A 22,679-nucleotide genomic window follows, 5' to 3' on the forward strand; every position below is an offset into this window, starting at 1 on the left:
AGGTCTTTACTCACTTCAAACTACACACACCCAGCCCCTAGGGCTTGACTCACATCAAAGGCTGATACCTCCACACCCAGCCACCAGGGCTTGACTCACTTCAAAAGGTGATAACACCACACCCAGCCACCAGGGCTTGACTCACTTCAAGGGGTGATAACTCCACCCCCTAGCCACCAGGGTTTGACTCACTTCAAAGGGTGAAAACTCCACACCCCAGCCACCAGTGCTTGACTCACTTCAAACTCGCAACACCGGCCATCAGGGCTTGACTCACTTCAAAGGGTGATAACTTCACACCCAGCCACCAGGGCTTGACTCACTTCAAAGGGTGATAACTCTACACCCCAGCAACAAGGGCTTGACTCACTTCAAACTCCACACACCAGTCACCAGGGCTTGACTCACTTCAAACTCGCAACACCAGCCATCAGGGCTTGACTCACTTCAAAGGGTGATAACTTCACACCCAGCCACCAGGGCTTGACTCACTTCAAAGGGTGATAACTCTACACCCCAGCAACAAGGGCTTGACTCACTTCAAACTCCACACACCAGTCACCAGGGCCTGACTCACTTCAAAGGGTGACAATTCCACCCCTCAGCCACCAGGGCTTGACTCGCTTCAAACTACACACACCAGCCACCAGGGCTTGACTCACTTCAAAGGGTGATATCTCCACACCCAGCCCCTAGGGCTTGACTCACTTCAAAGGCTGATACCTCCACACCCAGCCACCAGGGCTTGACTCACTTCAAAAGGTGATAACTCCACACCCAGCCACCAGGGCTTGACTCACTTCAAAGGGTGATAACTCCACCCCCCAGCCACCAGGGCTTGACTCACTTCAAAGGGTGATAACTCCAACCCAGCCACCAGGGCTTGACTCACTTCAAAGGGTGATAACTCCACACCCCAGCCACCAGGGCTTGACTCACTTCAAACTCCACACACCAGCCATCAGGGCTTGACTCACTTCAAAGGGTGATAACTTCACACCCAGCCACCAGGGCTTGACTGACTTCAAAGGGTGATAACTCCAGACCCCAGCAACAAGGGATTGACTCACTTCAAACTCCACACACCAGCCACCAGGGCTTGAGTCACTTCAAACTCCACACACCAGTCACCAGGGCTTGACTCACTTCAAAGGGTGACAATTCCACACACCAGCCCCCAGTGCTTGACTCACTTCAAAGGGTGACAACTCCACCCCCCAGCCACCAGGGCCTGACTCACTTCAAACTCCACACACCAGCCACCAGGGCTTGACTCACTTCAAAGGGTGATAACTCCACACACCAGCCACCAGGGCTTGACTCACTTCAAACTCCACACACCAGCCATCAGGGCTTGACTCACTTCAAAGGGTGATAACTTCACACCCAGCCGTCAGGGCTTGACTCACTTGAAAGTGTGGTTACTCCACACCCCAGCAACAAGGGCTTGACTCACTTCAAACTCTACACACCAGTCACCAGGGCCTGACTCACTTCGAAGGGTGACAATTCCACCCCTCAGCCACCAGGGATTGACTCACTTCAAAGGGTGACAACTCCACCCCCCAGCCACCAGGGCTTGTCTCACTTCAAACTCCACACACCAGCCACCAGGGCTTGACTCACTTCAAAGGGTGATAACTTCACACCCAGCCACCAGGGCTTGACTCACTTCAAAGGGTGATAACTCTACCCCCAGCCACCATGGCTTGACTCACTTCAAAATCCACACACCAGCCACCAGGGCTTGACTCACTTCAAAGGGTGATAACTCCACACCCCAGTCACCAGGGCTTGACTCTCTTCAGAGGGTGATATCTCCACACCCAGGCTACCAGGGCTTGACTCACTTCTAAGGCCGATACCTCCACACCCAGCCACCATGGCTTGACTCACTTCAAACTCCAAACACCAGCCACCAGGGCTTGACTCACTTCAAAGGGTGATAACTTCACACCCCAGCCACCAGGGCTTGACTCACATCAAAGGGTGACAGTTCCACACACCAGCCCCCAGGGCTTGACTCACTTCAAAGGGTGATAACGCCACACCCAGCCACCAGGGCTTGATTCACTTCAAAGGGTGATAACTCCAGCCACCAGGGCTTGACTCACTTCAAAGAGTGATAACTCCAGCCCCCAGCCACCAGGGCTTGACTCACTTCAAAGGGTGATAACTCCACACTCCAGCCACCAGGGCTTGACTCACTTCAAAGGGGGACAACTCCAGCCCCCAGCCGCCAGGGCTTGGCTCACTTCAAAGGGTGACAAATCCACCCCACAGCCACCAGGGCTTGACTCACTTCAAAGGGTGACAATTCCACACACCAGCCCCCAGGTCTTTACTCACTTCAAACTACACACACCCAGCCCCTAGGGCTTGACTCACATCAAAGGCTGATACCTCCACACCCAGCCACCAGGGCTTGACTCACTTCAAAAGGTGATAACTCCACACCCAGCCACCAGGGCTTGACTCACTTCAAGGGGTGATAACTCCACCCCCTAGCCACCAGGGTTTGACTCACTTCAAAGGGTGAAAACTCCACACCCCAGCCACCAGGGCTTGACTCACTTCAAACTCGCAACACCAGCCATCAGGGCTTGACTCACTTCAAAGGGTGATAACTTCACACCCAGCCACCAGGGCTTGACTCACTTCAAAGGGTGATAACTCTACACCCCAGCAACAAGGGCTTGACTCACTTCAAACTCCACACACCAGTCACCAGGGCTTGACTCACTTCAAAGGGTGACAATTCCACACACCAGCCCCCAGTGCTTGACTCACTTCAAAGGGTGACAACTCCACCCCCTAGCCACCAGGGCTTGACTCACTTCAAACTCCACACACCAGCCACCAGGGCTTGATTCACTTCAAAGGGTGATAACTCCACACCCCAGCCACCAGGGCTTGACTAACTTCAAACTCCACACACCAGCCATCAGGGCTTGACTCACTTCAAAGGGTGATAGCTTCACACCCAGCCACCAGGGCTTGACTCACTTGAAAGGGTGGTAACTCCACACCCCAACAACAATGGCTTGACTCACTTCAAACTCTACACACCAGCCACCAGGGCTTGACTCACTTCAAACTCCACACACCAGTCACCAGGGCCTGACTCACTTCAAAGGGTGACAATTCCACCCCTCAGCCACCAGGGCTTGACTCGCTTCAAACTACACACACCAGCCACCAGGGCTTGACTCACTTCAAAGGGTGATTTCTCCACACCCACCCCCTAGGGCTTGACTCACTTCAAAGGCTGATACCTCCACACCCAGCCACCAGGGCTTGACTCACTTCAAAATGTGATAACTCCACACCCCGCCACCAGGGCTTGACTCACTTCAAAGGGTGATAACTCCACCCCCCAGCCACCAGGGCTTGACTCACTTCAAAGGGTGATAACTCCAACCCAGCCACCAGGGCTTGACTCACTTCAAAGGGTGATAACTCCACACCCCAGCCACCAGGGCTTGACTCACTTCAAACTCCACACACCATCCATCAGGGCTTGACTCACTTCAATGGGTGATAACTTCACACCCAGCCACCAGGGCTTGACTGACTTCAAAGGGTGATAACTCCAGACCCCAGCAAGAAGGGATTGACTCACTTCAAACTCCACACACCAGCCACCAGGGCTTGACTCACTTCAAACTCCACACACCAGTCACCAGGGCTTGACTCACTTCAAAGGGTGACAATTCCACACACCAGCCCCCAGTGCTTGACTCACTTCAAAGGGTGACAACTCCACCCCCCAGCCACCAGGGCCTGACTCACTTCAACCTCCACACACCAGCCACCAGGGCTTGACTCACTTCAAAGGGTGATAACTTCACACCCAGCCGCCAGGGCTTGACTCACTTGAAAGGGTGGTAACTCCACACCCCAGCCACCAGGGCTTGACTCACTTCAAAGAGTGACAATTCCACACACCAGCCCCCAGGGCTTGACTCACTTCAAACTACACACACCAGCCACCAGGGCTTGACTCACTTCAAAGGGTGATATCTCCACACCCAGCCCCTGGGGCTTGACTCACTTCAAAGGCTGATACATCCACACCCAGCCACCAGGGCTTGATTCACTTCAAAAGGTCATAACTCCACACCCAGCCACCAGGGCTTGACTCACTTCAAAGGGTGATAACTCCACCCCCCAGCCACCAGGGCTTGACTCACTTCAAAGGGTAATAACTCCAACCCAGCCACCAGGGCTTGACTCACTTCAAAGGGTGATAACTCCACCCCCTAGCCACCAGGGTTTGACTCACTTCAAAGGGTGATAACTCCACACCCCAGCCACCAGGGCTTGACTCACTTCAAACTCCACACACCAGCCATCAGGGCTTGACTCACTTCAATGGGTGATAACTTCACACCCAGCCACCAGGGCTTGACTCACTTCAAAGGGTGATAACTCCACACCCCAGCAACAAGGGCTTGACTCACTTCAAACTCCACACAACAGACACAAGGGCTTGACTCACTTCAAACTCCACACACCAGTCACCAGGGCTTGACTCACTTCAAAGGGTGACAATTCCACACACCAGCCCCCAGTGCTTGACTCACTTCAAAGGGTGACAACTCCACCCCCCAGCCACCAGGGCTTGACTCACTTCAAACTCCACACACCAGACACCAGGGCTTGACTCACTTCAAAGGGTGATAACTCCACCCCCCAGCCACCAGGGCTTGACTCACTTCAAACTCCACACACCAGTCACCAGGGCCTGACTCACTTCGAAGGGTGACAATTCCACCTCTCAGCCACCAGGGATTGACTCACTTCAAAGTGTGACAACTCCACCCCCCAGCCACCAGGGCTTGTCTCACTTCAAACTCCACACACCAGCCACCAGGGCTTGACTCACTTCAAAGGGTGATAACTTCACACCCAGCCACCAGGGCTTGACACACTTCAAAGGGTTTTAACTCTACCCCCAGCCACCATGGCTTGACTCACTTCAAAATCCACACACCAGCCACCAGGGCTTGACTCACTTCAAAGGGTGATAACTCCGCACCCCAGTCACCAGGGCTTGACTCTCTTCAGAGGGTGATATCTCCACACCCAGGCTACCAGGGCTTGACTCACTTCTAAGGCCGATACCTCCACACCCAGCCACCATGGCTTGACTCACTTCAAACTCCAAACACCAGCCACCAGGGCTTGACTCACTTCAAAGGGTGATAACTTCACACCCCAGCCACCAGGGCTTGACTCACATCAAAGGGTGACAGTTCCACACACCAGCCCCCAGGGCTTGACTCACTTCAAAGGGTGATAACGCCACACCCAGCCACCAGGGCTTGATTCACTTCAAAGGGTGATAACTCCAGCCACCAGGGCTTGACTCACTTCAAAGAGTGATAACTCCAGCCCCCAGCCACCAGGGCTTGACTCACTTCAAAGGGTGATAACTCCACACTCCAGCCACCAGGGCTTGACTCACTTCAAAGGGGGACAACTCCAGCCCCCAGCCTCCAGGGCTTGGCTCACTTCAAAGGGTGACAAATCCACCCCCCAGCCACCAGGGCTTGACTCACTTCAAAGGGTGACAATTCCACACACCAGCCCCCAGGTCTTTACTCACTTCAAACTACACACACCCAGCCCCTAGGGCTTGACTCACATCAAAGGCTGATACCTCCACACCCAGCCACCAGGGCTTGACTCACTTCAAAAGGTGATAACTCCACACCCAGCCACCAGGGCTTGACTCACTTCAAGGGGTGAGAACTCCACCCCCTAGCCACCAGGGTTTGACTCACTTCAAAGGGTGAAAACTCCACACCCCAGCCACCAGGGCTTGACTCACTTCAAACTCGCAACACCAGCCATCAGGGCTTGACTCACTTCAAAGGGTGATAACTTCACACCCAGCCACCGGGGCTTGACTCACTTCAAAGGGTGATAACTCCACACCCCAGCAACAAGGGCTTGACTCACTTCAAACTCCACACACCAGTCACCAGGGCTTGACTCACTTCAAAGGGTGACAATTCCACACACCAGCCCCCAGTGCTTGACTCACTTCAAAGGGTGACAACTCCACCCCCTAGCCACCAGGGCTTGACTCACTTCAAACTCCACACACCAGCCCCCAGGGCTTGATTCACTTCAAAGGGTGATAACTCCACACCCCAGCCACCAGGGCTTGACTAACTTCAAACTCCACACACCAGCCATCAGGGCTTGACTCACTTGAAAGGGTGGTAACTCCACACCCCAACAACAAGGGCTTGACTCACTTCAAACTCTACACACCAGCCACCAGGGCTTGACTCACTTCAAACTCCACACACCAGTGACCAGGGCCTGACTCACTTCAAAGGGTGACAATTCCACCCCTCAGCCACCAGGGCTTGACTCGCTTCAAACTACACACACCAGCCACCAGGGCTTGACTCACTTCAAAGGGTGATATCTCCACACCCAGCCCCTAGGGCTTGACTCACTTCAAAGGCTGATACCTCCACACCCAGCCACCAGGGCTTGACTCACTTCAAAATGTGATAACTCCACACCCCGCCACCAGGGCTTGACTCACTTCAAAGGGTGATAACTCCACCCCCCAGCCACCAGGGCTTGACTCACTTCAAAGGGTGATAACTCCAACCCAGCCACCAGGGCTTGACTCACTTCAAAGGGTGATAACTCCACACCCCAGCCACCAGGGCTTGACTCACTTCAAACTCCACACACCATCCATCAGGGCTTGACTCACTTCAATGGGTGATAACTTCACACCCAGCCACCAGGGCTTGACTGACTTCAAAGGGTGATAACTCCAGACCCCAGCAAGAAGGGATTGACTCACTTCAAACTCCACACACCAGCAACCAGGGCTTGACTCACTTCAAACTCCACACACCAGTCACCAGGGCTTGACTCACTTCAAAGGGTGACAATTCCACACACCAGCCCCCAGTGCTTGACTCACTTCAAAGGGTGACAACTCAACCCCCCAGCCACCAGGGCCTGACTCACTTCAACCTCCACACACCAGCCACCAGGGCTTGACTCACTTCAAAGGGTGATAACTCCACACCCCAGCCACCAGGGCTTGACTCACTTCAAACTCCACATACCAGCCATCAGTGCTTGACTCATTTCAAAGGGTGATAACTTCACACCCAGCCGCCAGGGCTTGACTCACTTGAAAGGGTGGTAACTCCACACCCCAGCCACCAGGGCTTGACTCACTTCAAAGAGTGACAATTCCACACACCAGCCCCCAGGGCTTGACTCACTTCAAACTACACACACCAGCCACCAGGGCTTGACTCACTTCAAAGGGTGATATCTCCACACCCAGCCCCTAGGGCTTGACTCACTTCAAAGGCTGATACATCCACACCCAGCCACCAGGGCTTGTCTCACTTCAAAAGGTGATAACTCCACACCCAGCCACCAGGGCTTGACTCACTTCAAAGGGTGATAACTCCACCCCCCAGCCACCAGGGCTTGACTCACTTCAAAGGGTGATAACTCCAACCCAGCCACCAGGGCTTGACTCACTTCAAAGGGTGATAACTCCACCCCCTAGCCACCAGGGTTTGACTCACTTCAAAGGGTGATAACTCCACACCCCAGCCACCAGGGCATGACTCACTTCAAACTCCACACACCAGCCATCAGGGCTTGACTCACTTCAATGGGTGATAACTTCACACCCAGCCACCAGGGCTTGACTCACTTCAAAGGGTGATAACTCCACACCCCAGCAACAAGGGCTTGACTCACTTCAAACTCCACAAAACAGACACAAGGGCTTGACTCACTTGAAACTCCACACACCAGTCACCAGGGCTTGACTCACTTCAAAGGGTGACAATTCCACACACCAGCCCCCAGTGCTTGACTCACTTCAAAGGGTGACAACTCCACCCCCCAGCCACCAGGGCTTGACTCACTTCAAACTCCACACACCAGACACCAGGGCTTGACTCACTTCAAAGGGTGATAACTTCACACCCCAGCCACCAGGGCTTGACTAACTTCAAACTCCACACACCAGCCATCAGGGCTTGACTCACTTCAAAGGGTGATAACTTCACACCCAGCCACCAGGGCTTGACTCACTTGAAAGGGTGGTAACTCCACACCCCAACAACAAGGGCTTGACTCCCTTCAAACTCTACACACCAGCCACCAGGGCTTGACTCACTTCAAACTCCACACACCAGTCACCAGGGCCTGACTCACTTCAAAGGGTGACAATTCCACCCCTCAGCCACCAGGGCTTGACTCGCTTCAAACTACACACACCAGCCACCACGGCTTGACTCACTTCAAAGGGTGATATCTCCACACCCAGCCCCTAGGGCATGACTCACTTCAAAGGCTGATACCTCCACACCCAGCTACCAGGGCTTGACTCACTTCAAAAGGTGATAACTCCACACCCAGCCACCAGGGCTTGACTCACTTCAAAGGGTGATAACTCCACCCCCCAGCCACCAGGGCTTGACTCACTTTAAAGGGTGATAACTCCAACCCAGCCACCAGGGCTTGACTCACTTCAAAGGGTGATAACTCCACACCCCAGCCACCAGGGCTTGACTCACTTCAAACTCCACACACCAGCCATCAGGGCTTGACTCACTTCAAAGGGTGATAACTTCACACCCAGCCACCAGGGCTTGACTGACTTCAAAGGGTGATAACTCCAGTCCCCAGCAACAAGGGATTGACTCACTTCAAACTCCACACACCAGCCACCAGGGCTTGACTCACTTCAAACTCCACACACCAGTCACCAGGGCTTGACTCACTTCAAAGGGTGACAATTCCACACACCAGCCCCCAGTGCTTGACTTACTTCAAAGGGTGACAACTCCACCCCCCAGCCACCAGGGCCTGACTCACTTCAAACTCCACACACCACGCACCAGGGCTTGACTCACTTCAAAGGGTGATAACTCCACACCCCAGCCACCAGGGCTTGACTCACTTCAAACTCCACACACCAGCCATCAGGGCTTGACTCACTTCAAAGGGTGATAACTTCACACCCAGCCGCCAGGGCTTGACTCACTTGAAAGGGTGGTAACTCCACACCCCAGCCACCAGGGCTTGACTCATTTCAAAGGGTGACAATTCCACACACCATCCCCCAGGGCTTGACTCACTTCAAACTACACACACCAGCCACCAGGGCTTGACTCACTTCAAAGGGTGATATCTCCACACCCACCCCCTAGGGCTTGACTCACTTCAAAGGCTGATACCTCCACACCCAGCCACCAGGGCTTGACTCACTTCAAAAGGTGATAACTCCACACCCAGCCACCAGGGCTTGACTCACTTCAAAGGGGGACAACTCCAGCCCCCAGCCACCAGGGCTTGACTCACTTCAAACTCCACACACCAGCCACCAGGGCTTGACTCACTTCAAAGGGTGATAACTCCACACCCCAGCCACCAGGGCTTGACTCACTTCAAACTCCACACACCAGCCATCAGGGCTTGACTGACTTCAAAGGGTGATAACTTCACACCCAGCCGCCAGGGCTTGACTCACTTGAAAGGGTGGTAACTCCACACCCCAGCCACCAGGGCTTGACTCAAGTCAAAGGGTGACAATTCCACACACCATCCCCAAGGGCTGGACTCACTTCAAACTACACACACGAGCCACCAGGGCTTGACTCACTTCAAAGTGTGATATCTCCACACCCACCCCCTAGGGCTTGACTCACTTCAAAGGCTAATACCTCCCATCCCAGCCACCAGGGCTTGACTCACTTCAAAAGGTGATAACTCCACACCCAGCCACCAGGGCTTGACTCACTTCAAAGGGGGACAACTCCAGCCCCCAGCCACCAGGGCTTGGCTCACTTGAAAGGGTGACAAATCCACCCCCCAGCCACCAGGGCTTGACTCACTTCAAAGGGTGACAATTCCACACACCAGCTCGCAGGGCTTGACTCACTTCAAACTACACACACCAGCCACCAGGGCTTGACTCACTTCAAAGGGTGATATCTCCACACCCAGCCCCTAGGGCTTGACTCACTTCAAAGGCTGATACCTCCACACCCAGCCACTAGGGCTTGACTCACTTCAAAATGTGATAACTCCACACCCAGCCACCAGGGCTTGACTCACTTCAAAGGGTGATAACTCCACCCCCTAGCCACCAGGGTTTGACTCACTTCAAAGGGTGATAACTCCACACCCCAGCCACCAGGGCTTGACTCACTTCAAACTCACACACCAGCCATCAGGGCTTGACTCACTTCAAAGGGCGATAACTTCACACCCAGCCACCAGGGCTTGACTCACTTTAAAGGGTGATAACTCCACACCCCAGCAACAAGGGCTTGACTCACTTCAAACTCCACACACCAGTCACCAGGGCTTGACTCACTTCAAAGGGTGACAATTCCACACACCAGCCCCCAGTGCTTGACTCACTTCAAAGGGTGACAACTCCACCCCCCAGCCACCAGGGCTTGACTCACTTCAAACTCCACACACCAGCCACCAGGGCTTGACTCACTTCAAAGGGTGATAACTCCACACCCCAGCCACCAGGGCTTGACTAACGTCAAACTCCACACACCAGCCATCAGGGCTTGACTGACTTCAAAGGGTGATAACTTCACACCCAGCCACCAGGGCTTGACTCACTTGAAAGGGTGGTAACTCCACACCCCAACAACAAGGGCTTGACTCACTTCAAACTCTACACACCAGCCACCAGGGCTTGACTCACTTCAAACTCCACACACCAGTCACCAGGGCCTGACTCACTTCAAAGGGTGACAATTCCACCCCTCAGCCACCAGGGCTTGACTCGCTTCAAACTACACACACCAGCCACCAGGGCTTGACTCACTTCAAAGGGTGATATTTCCACACCCAGCCCCTAGGGCTTGACTCACTTCAAAGGCTGATACCTCCACACCCAGCCACCAGGGCTTGACTCACTTCAAAAGGTGATAACTCCACACCCAGTCACCAGGGCTTGACTCACTTCAAAGGGTGATAACTCCACCCCGCAGCCCCCAGGGCTTGACTCACTTCAAAGGGTGATAACTCCAACCCAGCCACCAGGGCTTGACTTACTTCAAAGGGTGATAACTCCACACCCCAGCCACCAGGGCTTGACTCACTTCAAACTCCACACACCATCCATCAGGGCTTGACTCACTTCAAAGGGTGATAACTTCACACCCAGGCACCAGGGCTTGACTGACTTCAAAGGGTGATAACTCCAGACCCCAGCAACAAGGGATTGACTCACTTCAAACTCCACACACCAGCCACCAGGGCTTGACTCACTTCAAACTCCACACACCAGTCACCAGGGCTTGACTCACTTCAAAGGGTGACAATTCCACACACCAGCCCCCTGTGCTTGATTCACTTCAAAGGGTGACAACTCCACCCCCCAGCCACCAGGGCCTGACTCACTTCAAACTCCACACACCAGCCACCAGGGCTTGACTCACTTCAAAGTGTGATAACTCCACACCCCAGCCACCAGGGCTTGACTCACTTCAAACTCCACACACCAGCCATCAGTGCTTGACTCATTTCAAAGGGTGATAACTTCACACCCAGCCGCCAGGGCTTGACTCACTTGAAAGGGTGGTAACTCCACACCCCAGCCACCAGGGCTTGACTCACTTCAAAGGGTGACAATTCCACACACCAGCCCCCAGGGCTTGACTCACTTCAAACTACACACACCAGCCACCAGGGCTTGACTCACTTCAAAGGGTGATATCTCCACACCCAGCCCCTAGGGCTTGACTCACTTCAAAGGCTGATACCTCCACACCCAGCCACCAGGGCTTGACTCACTTCAAAAGGTGATAACTCCACACCCAGCCACCAGGGCTTGACTCACTTCAAAGGGTGATAACTCCACCCCCCAGCCACCAGGGCTTGACTCACTTCAAAGGGTGATAACTCCAACCCAGCCACCAGGGCTTGACTCACTTCAAAGGGTGATAACTCCACCCCCTAGCCACCAGGGTTTGACTCACTTCAAAGGGTGATAACTCCACACCCCAGCCACCAGGGCTTGACTCACTTCAAACTCCACACACCAGCCATCAGGGCTTGACTCACTTCAAAGGGTGATAACTTCACACCCAGCCACCAGGGCTTGACTCACTTCAAAGGGTGATAACTCCACACCCCACCAACTAGGGCTTGACTCACTTCAAACTCCACACAACAGACACGAGGGCTTGACTCACTTCAAACTCCACACACCAGTCACCAGGGCCTGACTCACTTCAAAGGGTGACAATTATACCCCTCAGCCACCAGGGCTTGACTCGCTTCAAACTACACACACCAGCCACCAGGGCTTGACTCACTGCAAAGGGTGATATCTCCACACCCAGCCCCTAGGGCTTGACTCACTTCAAAGGCTGATACCTCCACACCCAGCCACCAGGGCTTGACTCACTTCAAAAGGTGATAACTCCACACCCAGTCACCAGGGCTCGACTCACTTCAAAGGGTGATAACTCCACCCCCCAGCCACCAGGGCTTGACTCACTTCAAAGGGTGATAACTCCAACCCAGCCACCAGGGCTTGACTTACTTCAAAGGGTGATAACTCCACACCCCAGCCACCAGGGCTTGACTCACTTCAAACTCCACACACCATCCATCAGGGCTTGACTCACTTCAAAGGGTGATAACTTCACACCCAGCCACCAGGGCTTGACTCACTTCAAAGGGTGATAACTCCAGACCCCAGCAACAAGGGATTGACTCACTTCAAACTCCACACACCAGCCACCAGGGCTTGACTCACTTCAAACTCCACACACCAGTCACCAGGGCTTGACTCACTTCAAAGGGTGACAATTCCACACACCAGCCCCCAGTGCTTGACTCACTTCAAAGGGTGACAACTCCACCCCCCAGCCACCAGGGCCTGACTCACTTCAAACTCCACACACCAGTCACCAGGGCCTGACTCACTTCAAAGGGTGACAATTCCACCCCTCAGCCACCAGGGCTTGACTCGCTTCAAACTACACACACCAGCCACCAGGGCTTGACTCACTTCAAAGGGTGATATCTCCACACCCAGCCCCTAGGGCTTGACTCACTTCAAAGGCTGATACCTCCACACCCAGCCACCAGGGCTTGACTCACTTCAAAATGTGATAACTCCACACCCCGCCACCAGGGCTTGACTCACTTCAAAGGGTGATAACTCCACCCCCCAGCCACCAGGGCTTGACTCACTTCAAAGGGTGATAACTCCAACCCAGCCACCAGGGCTTGACTCACTTCAAAGGGTGATAACTCCACACCCAGCCGCCAGGGCTTGACTCACTTGAAAGAGTGGTAACTCCACACCCCAGCCACCAGGGCTTGACTCACTTCAAAGGGTGACAATTCCACACACCAGCCCCCAGTGCTTGACTCACTTCAAACTACACACACCAGCCACCAGGGCTTGACTCACTTCAAAGGGTGATATCTCCACACCCAGCCCCTAGGGCTTGACTCACTTCAAAGGCTGATACCTCCACACCCAGCCACCAGGGGTTGACTCACTTCAAAAGGTGATAACTCCACACCCAGCCACCAGGGCATGACTCACTTCAAAGGGTGATAACTCCACCCCCCAGCCACCAGGGCTTGACTCACTTCAAAGGGTGATAACTCCAACCCAGCCACCAGGGCTTGACTCACTTCAAAGGGTGATAACTCCACCCCCTAGCCACCAGGGTTTGACTCACTTCAAAGGGTGATAACTCCACACCCCAGCCACCAGGGCTTGACTCACTTCAAACTCCACACACCAGCCATCAGGGCTTGACTCACTTCAAAGGGTGATAACTTCACACCCAGCCACCAGGGCTTGACTCACTTCAAAGGGTGATAACTCCACACCCCACCAACAAGGGCTTGACTCACTTCAAACTCCACACAACAGACACGAGGGCTTGACTCACTTCAAACTCCACACACCAGTCACCAGGGCTTGACTCACTTCAAAGGGTGACAATTCCACACACCAGCCCCCAGTGCTTGACTCACTTCAAAGGGTGACAACTCCACCCCCCAGCCACCAGGGCTTGACTCACTTCAAAATCCACACACCAGCCACCAGGGCTTGACTCACTTCAAAGGGTGATAACTCCACACCCCAGCCAACAGGGCTCGACTAACTTCAAACTCCACACACCAGCCATCAGGGCTTGACTCACTTCAAAGGGTGATAACTTCACACCCAGCCACCAGGGCTTGACTCACTTGAAAGGGTGGTAACTCCACACCCCAACAACAAGGGCTTGACTCACTTCAAACTCTACACACCAGCCACCAGGGCTTGATTCACTTCAAACTCCACACACCAGTCACCAGGGCCTGACTCACTTCAAAGGGTGACAATTCCACCCCTCAGCCACCAGGGCTTGACTCGCTTCAAACTACACACAACAGCCACCAGGGCTTGACTCACTTCAAAGGGTGATATCTCCACACCCAGCCCCTACGGCTTGACTCACTTCAAAGGCTGATACCTCCACACCCAGCCACCAGGGCTTGACTCACTTCAAAAGGTGATAACTCCACACCCAGCCACCAGGGCTTGACTCACTTCAAAGGGTGATAACTCCATCCCCCAGCCACCAGGGCTTGACTCACTTCAAAGGGTGATAACTCCAACCCAGCCACCAGGGCTTGACTCACTTCAAAGGGTGATAACTCCACACCCCAGCCACCAGGGCTTGACTCACTTCAAACTCCACACACCAGCCATCAGGGCTTGACTCACTTCAAAGAGTGATAACTTCACACCCAGCCACCAGGGCTTGACTGACTTCAAAGGGTGATAACTCCAGTCCCCAGCAACAAGGGATTGACTCACTTCAAACTCCACACACCAGCCACCAGGGCTTGACTCACTTCAACTTCCACACACCAGTCACCAGGGCTTGACTCACTTCAAAGGGTGACAATTCCACAAACCAGCCCCCAGTGCTTTACTCACTTCAAAGGGTGACAACTCCACCCCCCAGCCACCAGGGCCTGACTCACTTCAAACTCCACACACCAGCCACCAGGGCTTGACTCACTTCAAAGGGTGATAACTCCACACCCCAGCCACCAGGGCTTGACTCACTTCAAACTCCACACACCAGCCATCAGGGCTTAACTCACTTCAAAGGGTGATAACTTCACACCCAGCCGCCAGGGCTTGACTCACTTGAAAGGGTGGTAACTCCACACCCCAGCCACCAGGGCTTGACTCACTTCAAAGGGTGACAATTCCACACACCAGCCCCCAGGGCTTGACTCACTTCAAACTACACACACCAGCCACCAGGGCTTGACTCACTTCAAAGGGTGATATCTCCACCCCCACCCCCTAGGGCTTGACTCACTTCAAAGGCTGATACCTCCACACCCAGCCACCAGGGCTTGACTCACTTCAAAAGGTGATAACTCCACACCCAGCCACCAGGGCTTGACTCCCTTCAAAGGGTGATAACTCCACACCCCAGCCACCAGGGCTTGACTCACTTCAAACTCCACACACCAGCCATCAGGGCTTGACTCACTTCAAAGGGTGATAACTTCACACCCAGCCACCAGGGCTTGACTCACTTCAAAGGGTGATAACTCCACACCCCAGCAACAAGGGCTTGACTCACTTCAAACTCCACACAACAGCCACAAGGGCTTGACTCACTTCAAACTCCACATACCAGTCACCAGGGCTTGACTCACTTCAAAGGGTGACAATTCCACACACCAGCCCCCAGTGCTTGACTCACTTCAAAGGGTGACAACTCCACCCCCCAGCCACCAGGGCTTGACTCACTTCAAACTCCACACACCAGCCACCAGGGCTTGACTCACTTCAAAGGGTGATAACTCCACACCCCAGCCACCAGGGCTTGACTAACTTCAAACTCCACACACCAGCCATCAGGGCTTGACTCACTTCAAAGGGTGATAACTTCACACCCAGCCACCAGGGCTTGACTCACTTGAAAGGGTGGTAACTCCACACCCCAACAACAAGGGCTTGACTCACTTCAAACTCTACACACCAGCCACCAGGGCTTGACTCACTTCAAACTCCACACACCAGTCACCAGGGCCTGACTCACTTCAAAGGGTGACAATTCCACCCCTCAGCCACCAGGGCTTGACTCGCTTCAAACTACACACACCAGCCACCAGGGCTTGACTCACTTCAAAGGGTGATATCTCCACACCCAGCCCCTAGGGCTTGACTCACTTCAAAGGCTGATACCTCCACACCCAGCCACCAGGGCTTGACTCACTTCAAAAGTTGATAACTCCACACCCAGCCACCAGGGCTTGACTCACGTCAAAGGGTGATAACTCCACCCCCCAGCCACCAGGGCTTGACTCACTTCAAAGGGTGATAACTCCAACCCAGCCACCAGGGCTTGACTCACTTCAAAGAGTGATAACTTCACACCCCAGCCACCAGGGCTTGACTCACTTCAAACTCCACACACCAGCCATCAGGGCTTGACTCACTTCAAAGGGTGATAACTTCACACCCAGCCACCAGGGCTTGACTGACTTCAAACTCCACACACCAGTCACCAGGGCCTGACTCACTTCGAAGGGTGACAATTCCACCCCTCAGCCACCAGGGATTGACTCACTTCAAAGGGTGACAACTCCACCCCCCAGCCACCAGGGCTTGTCTCACTTCAAAGGGTGATAACTCCACCCCCCAGCCACCAGGGCTTGACTCACTTCAAAGGGTGATAACTCCAACCCAGCCACCAGGGCTTGACTCACTTCAAAGGGTGATAACTCCAACCCAGCCACCAGGGCTTGACTCACTTCAAAGGGTGATAACTCCACACACCAGCCACCAGGGCTTGACTCACTTCAAAGGGTGATAACTCCACCCCCCAGCCACCAGGGCTTGACTCACTTCAAAGGGTGATAACTCCAACCCAGCCACCAGGGCTTGACTCACTTCAAAGGGTGATAACTCCACACCCAGCCGCCAGGGCTTGACTCACTTGAAAGAGTGGTAACTCCACACCCCAGCCACCAGGGCTTGACTCACTTCAAAGGGTGACAATTCCACACACCAGCCCCCAGTGCTTGACTCACTTCAAACTACACACACCAGCCACCAGGGCTTGTCTCACTTCAAAGGGTGATATCTCCACACCCAGCCCCTAGGGCTTGACTCACTTCAAAGGCTGATACCTCCACACCCAGCCACCAGGGCTTGACTCACTTCAAAAGGTGATAACTCCACACCCAGCCACCAGGGCATGACTCACTTCAAAGGGTGATAACTCCACCCCCCAGCCACCAGGGCTTGACTCACTTCAAAGGGTGATAACTCCAACCCAGCCACCAGGGCTTGACTCACTTCAAACTCCACACACCAGCCATCAGGGCTTGACTCACTTCAAAGGGTGATAACTTCACACCCAGCCACCAGGGCTTGACTCACTTCAAAGGGTGATAACTCCACACCCCACCAACAAGGGCTTGACTCACTTCAAACTCCACACAACAGACACGAGGGCTTGACTCACTTCAAACTCCACACACCAGTCACCAGGGCTTGACTCACTTCAAAGGGTGACAATTCCACACACCAGCCCCCAGTGCTTGACTCACTTCAAAGGGTGACAACTCCACCCCCCAGCCACCAGGGCTTGACTCACTTCAAAATCCACACACCAGCCACCAGGGCTTGACTCACTTCAAAGGGTGATAACTCCACACCCCAGCCAACAGGGCTCGACTAACTTCAAACTCCACACACCAGCCATCAGGGCTTGACTCACTTCAAAGGGTGATAACTTCACACCCAGCCACCAGGGCTTGACTCACTTGAAAGGGTGGTAACTCCACACCCCAACAACAAGGGCTTGACTCACTTCAAACTCTACACACCAGCCACCAGGGCTTGATTCACTTCAAACTCCACACACCAGTCACCAGGGCCTGACTCACTTCAAAGGGTGGCAATTCCACCCCTCAGCCACCAGGGCTTGACTCGCTTCAAACTACACACAACAGCCACCAGGGCTTGACTCACTTCAAAGGGTGATATCTCCACACCCAGCCCCTACGGCTTGACTCACTTCAAAGGCTGATACCTCCACACCCAGCCACCAGGGCTTGACTCACTTCAAAAGGTGATAACTCCACACCCAGCCACCAGGGCTTGACTCACTTCAAAGGGTGATAACTCCATCCCCCAGCCACCAGGGCTTGACTCACTTCAAAGGGTGATAACTCCAACCCAGCCACCAGGGCTTGACTCACTTCAAAGGGTGATAACTCCACACCCTAGCCACCAGGGCTTGACTCACTTCAAACTCCACACACCAGCCATCAGGGCTTGACTCACTTCAAAGAGTGATAACTTCACACCCAGCCACCAGGGCTTGACTGACTTCAAAGGGTGATAACTCCAGTCCCCAGCAACAAGGGATTGACTCACTTCAAACTCCACACACCAGCCACCAGGGCTTGACTCACTTCAAACTCCACACACCAGTCACCAGGGCTTGACTCACTTCAAAGGGTGACAATTCCACACACCAGCCCCCAGTGCTTTACTCACTTCAAAGGGTGACAACTCCACCCCCCAGCCACCAGGGCCTGACTCACTTCAAACTCCACACACCAGCCACCAGGGCTTGACTCACTTCAAAGGGTGATAACTCCACACCCCAGCCACCAGGGCTTGACTAACTTCAAACTCCACACACCAGCCATCAGGGCTTGACTCACTTCAAAGGGTGATAGCTTCACACCCAGCCACCAGGGCTTGACTCACTTGAAAGGGTGGTAACTCCACACCCCAACAACAAGGGCTTGACTCACTTCAAACTCTACACACCAGCCACCAGGGCTTGACTCACTTCAAACTCCACACACCAGTGACCAGGGCCTGACTCACTTCAAAGGGTGACAATTCCACCCCTCAGCCACCAGGGCTTGACTCGCTTCAAACTACACACACCAGCCACCAGGGCTTGACTCACTTCAAAGGGTGATATCTCCACACCCAGCCCCTAGGGCTTGACTCACTTCAAAGGCTGATACCTCCACACCCAGCCACCAGGGCTTGACTCACTTCAAAATGTGATAACTCCACACCCCGCCACCAGGGCTTGACTCACTTCAAAGGGTGATAACTCCACCCCCCAGCCACCAGGGCTTGACTCACTTCAAAGGGTGATAACTCCAACCCAGCCACCAGGGCTTGACTCACTTCAAAGGGTGATAACTCCACACCCCAGCCACCAGGGCTTGACTCACTTCAAACTCCACATACCATCCATCAGGGCTTGACTCACTTCAATGGGTGATAACTTCACACCCAGCCACCAGGGCTTGACTGACTTCAAAGGGTGATAACTCCAGACCCCAGCAAGAAGGGATTGACTCACTTCAAACTCCACACACCAGCAACCAGGGCTTGACTCACTTCAAACTCCACACACCAGTCACCAGGGCTTGACTCACTTCAAAGGGTGACAATTCCAAACACCAGCCCCCAGTGCTTGACTCACTTCAAAGGGTGACAACTCCACCCCCCAGCCACCAGGGCCTGACTCACTTCAACCTCCACACACCAGCCACCAGGGCTTGACTCACTTCAAAGGGTGATAACTCCACACCCCAGCCACCAGGGCTTGACTCACTTCAAACTCCACATACCAGCCATCAGTGCTTGACTCATTTCAAAGGGTGATAACTTCACACCCAGCCGCCAGGGCTTGACTCACTTGAAAGGGTGGTAACTCCACACCCCAGCCACCAGGGCTTGACTCACTTCAAAGAGTGACAATTCCACACACCAGCCCCCAGGGCTTGACTCACTTCAAACTACACACACCAGCCACCAGGGCTTGACTCACTTCAAAGGGTGATATCTCCACACCCAGCCCCTAGGGCTTGACTCACTTCAAAGGCTGATACATCCACACCCAGCCACCAGGGCTTGTCTCACTTCAAAAGGTGATAACTCCACACCCAGCCACCAGGGCTTGACTCACTTCAAAGGGTGATAACTCCACCCCCCAGCCACCAGGGCTTGACTCACTTCAAAGGGTGATAACTCCAACCCAGCCACCAGGGCTTGACTCACTTCAAAGGGTGATAACTCCACCCCCTAGCCACCAGGGTTTGACTCACTTCAAAGGGTGATAACTCCACACCCCAGCCACCAGGGCTTGACTCACTTCAAACTCCACACACCAGCCATCAGGGCTTGACTCACTTCAATGGGTGATAACTTCACACCCAGCCACCAGGGCTTGACTCACTTCAAAGGGTGATAACTCCACACCCCAGCAACAAGGGCTTGACTCACTTCAAACTCCACACAACAGACACAAGGGCTTGACTCACTTCAAACTCCACACACCAGTCACCAGGGCTTGACTCACTTCAAAGGGTGACAATTCCACACACCAGCCCCCAGTGCTTGACTCACTTCAAAGGGTGACAACTCCACCCCCCAGCCACCAGGGCTTGACTCACTTCAAACTCCACACACCAGACACCAGGGCTTGACTCACTTCAAAGGGTGATAACTTCACACCCCAGCCACCAGGGCTTGACTAACTTCAAACTCCACACACCAGCCATCAGGGCTTGACTCACTTCAAAGGGTGATAACTTCACACCCAGCCACCAGGGCTTGACTCACTTGAAAGGGTGGTAACTCCACACCCCAACAACAAGGGCTTGACTCCCTTCAAACTCTACACACCAGCCACCAGGGCTTGACTCACTTCAAACTCCACACACCAGTCACCAGGGCCTGACTCACTTCAAAGGGTGACAATTCCACCCCTCAGCCACCAGGGCTTGACTCGCTTCAAACTACACACACCAGCCACCACGGCTTGACTCACTTCAAAGGGTGATATCTCCACACCCAGCCCCTAGGGCATGACTCACTTCAAAGGCTGATACCTCCACACCCAGCTACCAGGGCTTGACTCACTTCAAAAGGTGATAACTCCACACCCAGCCACCAGGGCTTGACTCACTTCAAAGGGTGATAACTCCACCCCCCAGCCACCAGGGCTTGACTCACTTTAAAGGGTGATAACTCCAACCCAGCCACCAGGGCTTGACTCACTTCAAAGGGTGATAACTCCACACCCCAGCCACCAGGGCTTGACTCACTTCAAACTCCACACACCAGCCATCAGGGCTTGACTCACTTCAAAGGGTGATAACTTCACACCCAGCCACCAGGGCTTGACTGACTTCAAAGGGTGATAACTCCAGACCCCAGCAAGAAGGGATTGACTCACTTCAAACTCCACACACCAGCCACCAGGGCTTGACTCACTTCAAACTCCACACACCAGTCACCAGGGCTTGACTCACTTCAAAGGGTGACAATTCCACACACCAGCCCCCAGTGCTTGACTCACTTCAAAGGGTGACAACTCCACCCCCCAGCCACCAGGGCCTGACTCACTTCAACCTCCACACACCAGCCACCAGGGCTTGACTCACTTCAAAGGGTGATAACTCCACACCCCAGCCACCAGGGCTTGACTCACTTCAAACTCCACATACCAGCCATCAGTGCTTGACTCATTTCAAAGGGTGATAACTTCACACCCAGCCGCCAGGGCTTGACTCACTTGAAAGGGTGGTAACTCCACACCCCAGCCACCAGGGCTTGACTCACTTCAAAGAGTGACAATTCCACACACCAGCCCCCAGGGCTTGACTCACTTCAAACTACACACACCAGCCACCAGGGCTTGACTCACTTCAAAGGGTGATATCTCCACACCCAGCCCCTAGGGCTTGACTCACTTCAAAGGCTGATACATCCACACCCAGCCACCAGGGCTTGTCTCACTTCAAAAGGTGATAACTCCACACCCAGCCACCAGGGCTTGACTCACTTCAAAGGGTGATAACTCCACCCCCCAGCCACCAGGGCTTGACTCACTTCAAAGGGTGATAACTCCAACCCAGCCACCAGGGCTTGACTCACTTCAAAGGGTGATAACTCCACCCCCTAGCCACCAGGGTTTGACTCACTTCAAAGGGTGATAACTCCACACCCCAGCCACCAGGGCTTGACTCACTTCAAACTCCACACACCAGCCATCAGGGCTTGACTCACTTCAATGGGTGATAACTTCACACCCAGCCACCAGGGCTTGACTCACTTCAAAGGGTGATAACTCCACACCCCAGCAACAAGGGCTTGACTCACTTCAAACTCCACACAACAGACACAAGGGCTTGACTCACTTCAAACTCCACACACCAGTCACCAGGGCTTGACTCACTTCAAAGGGTGACAATTCCACACACCAGCCCCCAGTGCTTGACTCACTTCAAAGGGTGACAACTCCACCCCCCAGCCACCAGGGCTTGACTCACTTCAAACTCCACACACCAGACACCAGGGCTTGACTCACTTCAAAGGGTGATAACTTCACACCCCAGCCACCAGGGCTTGACTAACTTCAAACTCCACACACCAGCCATCAGGGCTTGACTCACTTCAAAGGGTGATAACTTCACACCCAGCCACCAGGGCTTGACTCACTTGAAAGGGTGGTAACTCCACACCCCAACAACAAGGGCTTGACTCCCTTCAAACTCTACACACCAGCCACCAGGGCTTGACTCACTTCAAACTCCACACACCA

The sequence above is a fragment of the Pleurodeles waltl genome, chromosome 3_1 (genome assembly GCF_031143425.1).
Source record: "Pleurodeles waltl isolate 20211129_DDA chromosome 3_1, aPleWal1.hap1.20221129, whole genome shotgun sequence".
NCBI classification, from domain to species: Eukaryota; Metazoa; Chordata; class Amphibia; order Caudata; family Salamandridae; genus Pleurodeles; species Pleurodeles waltl.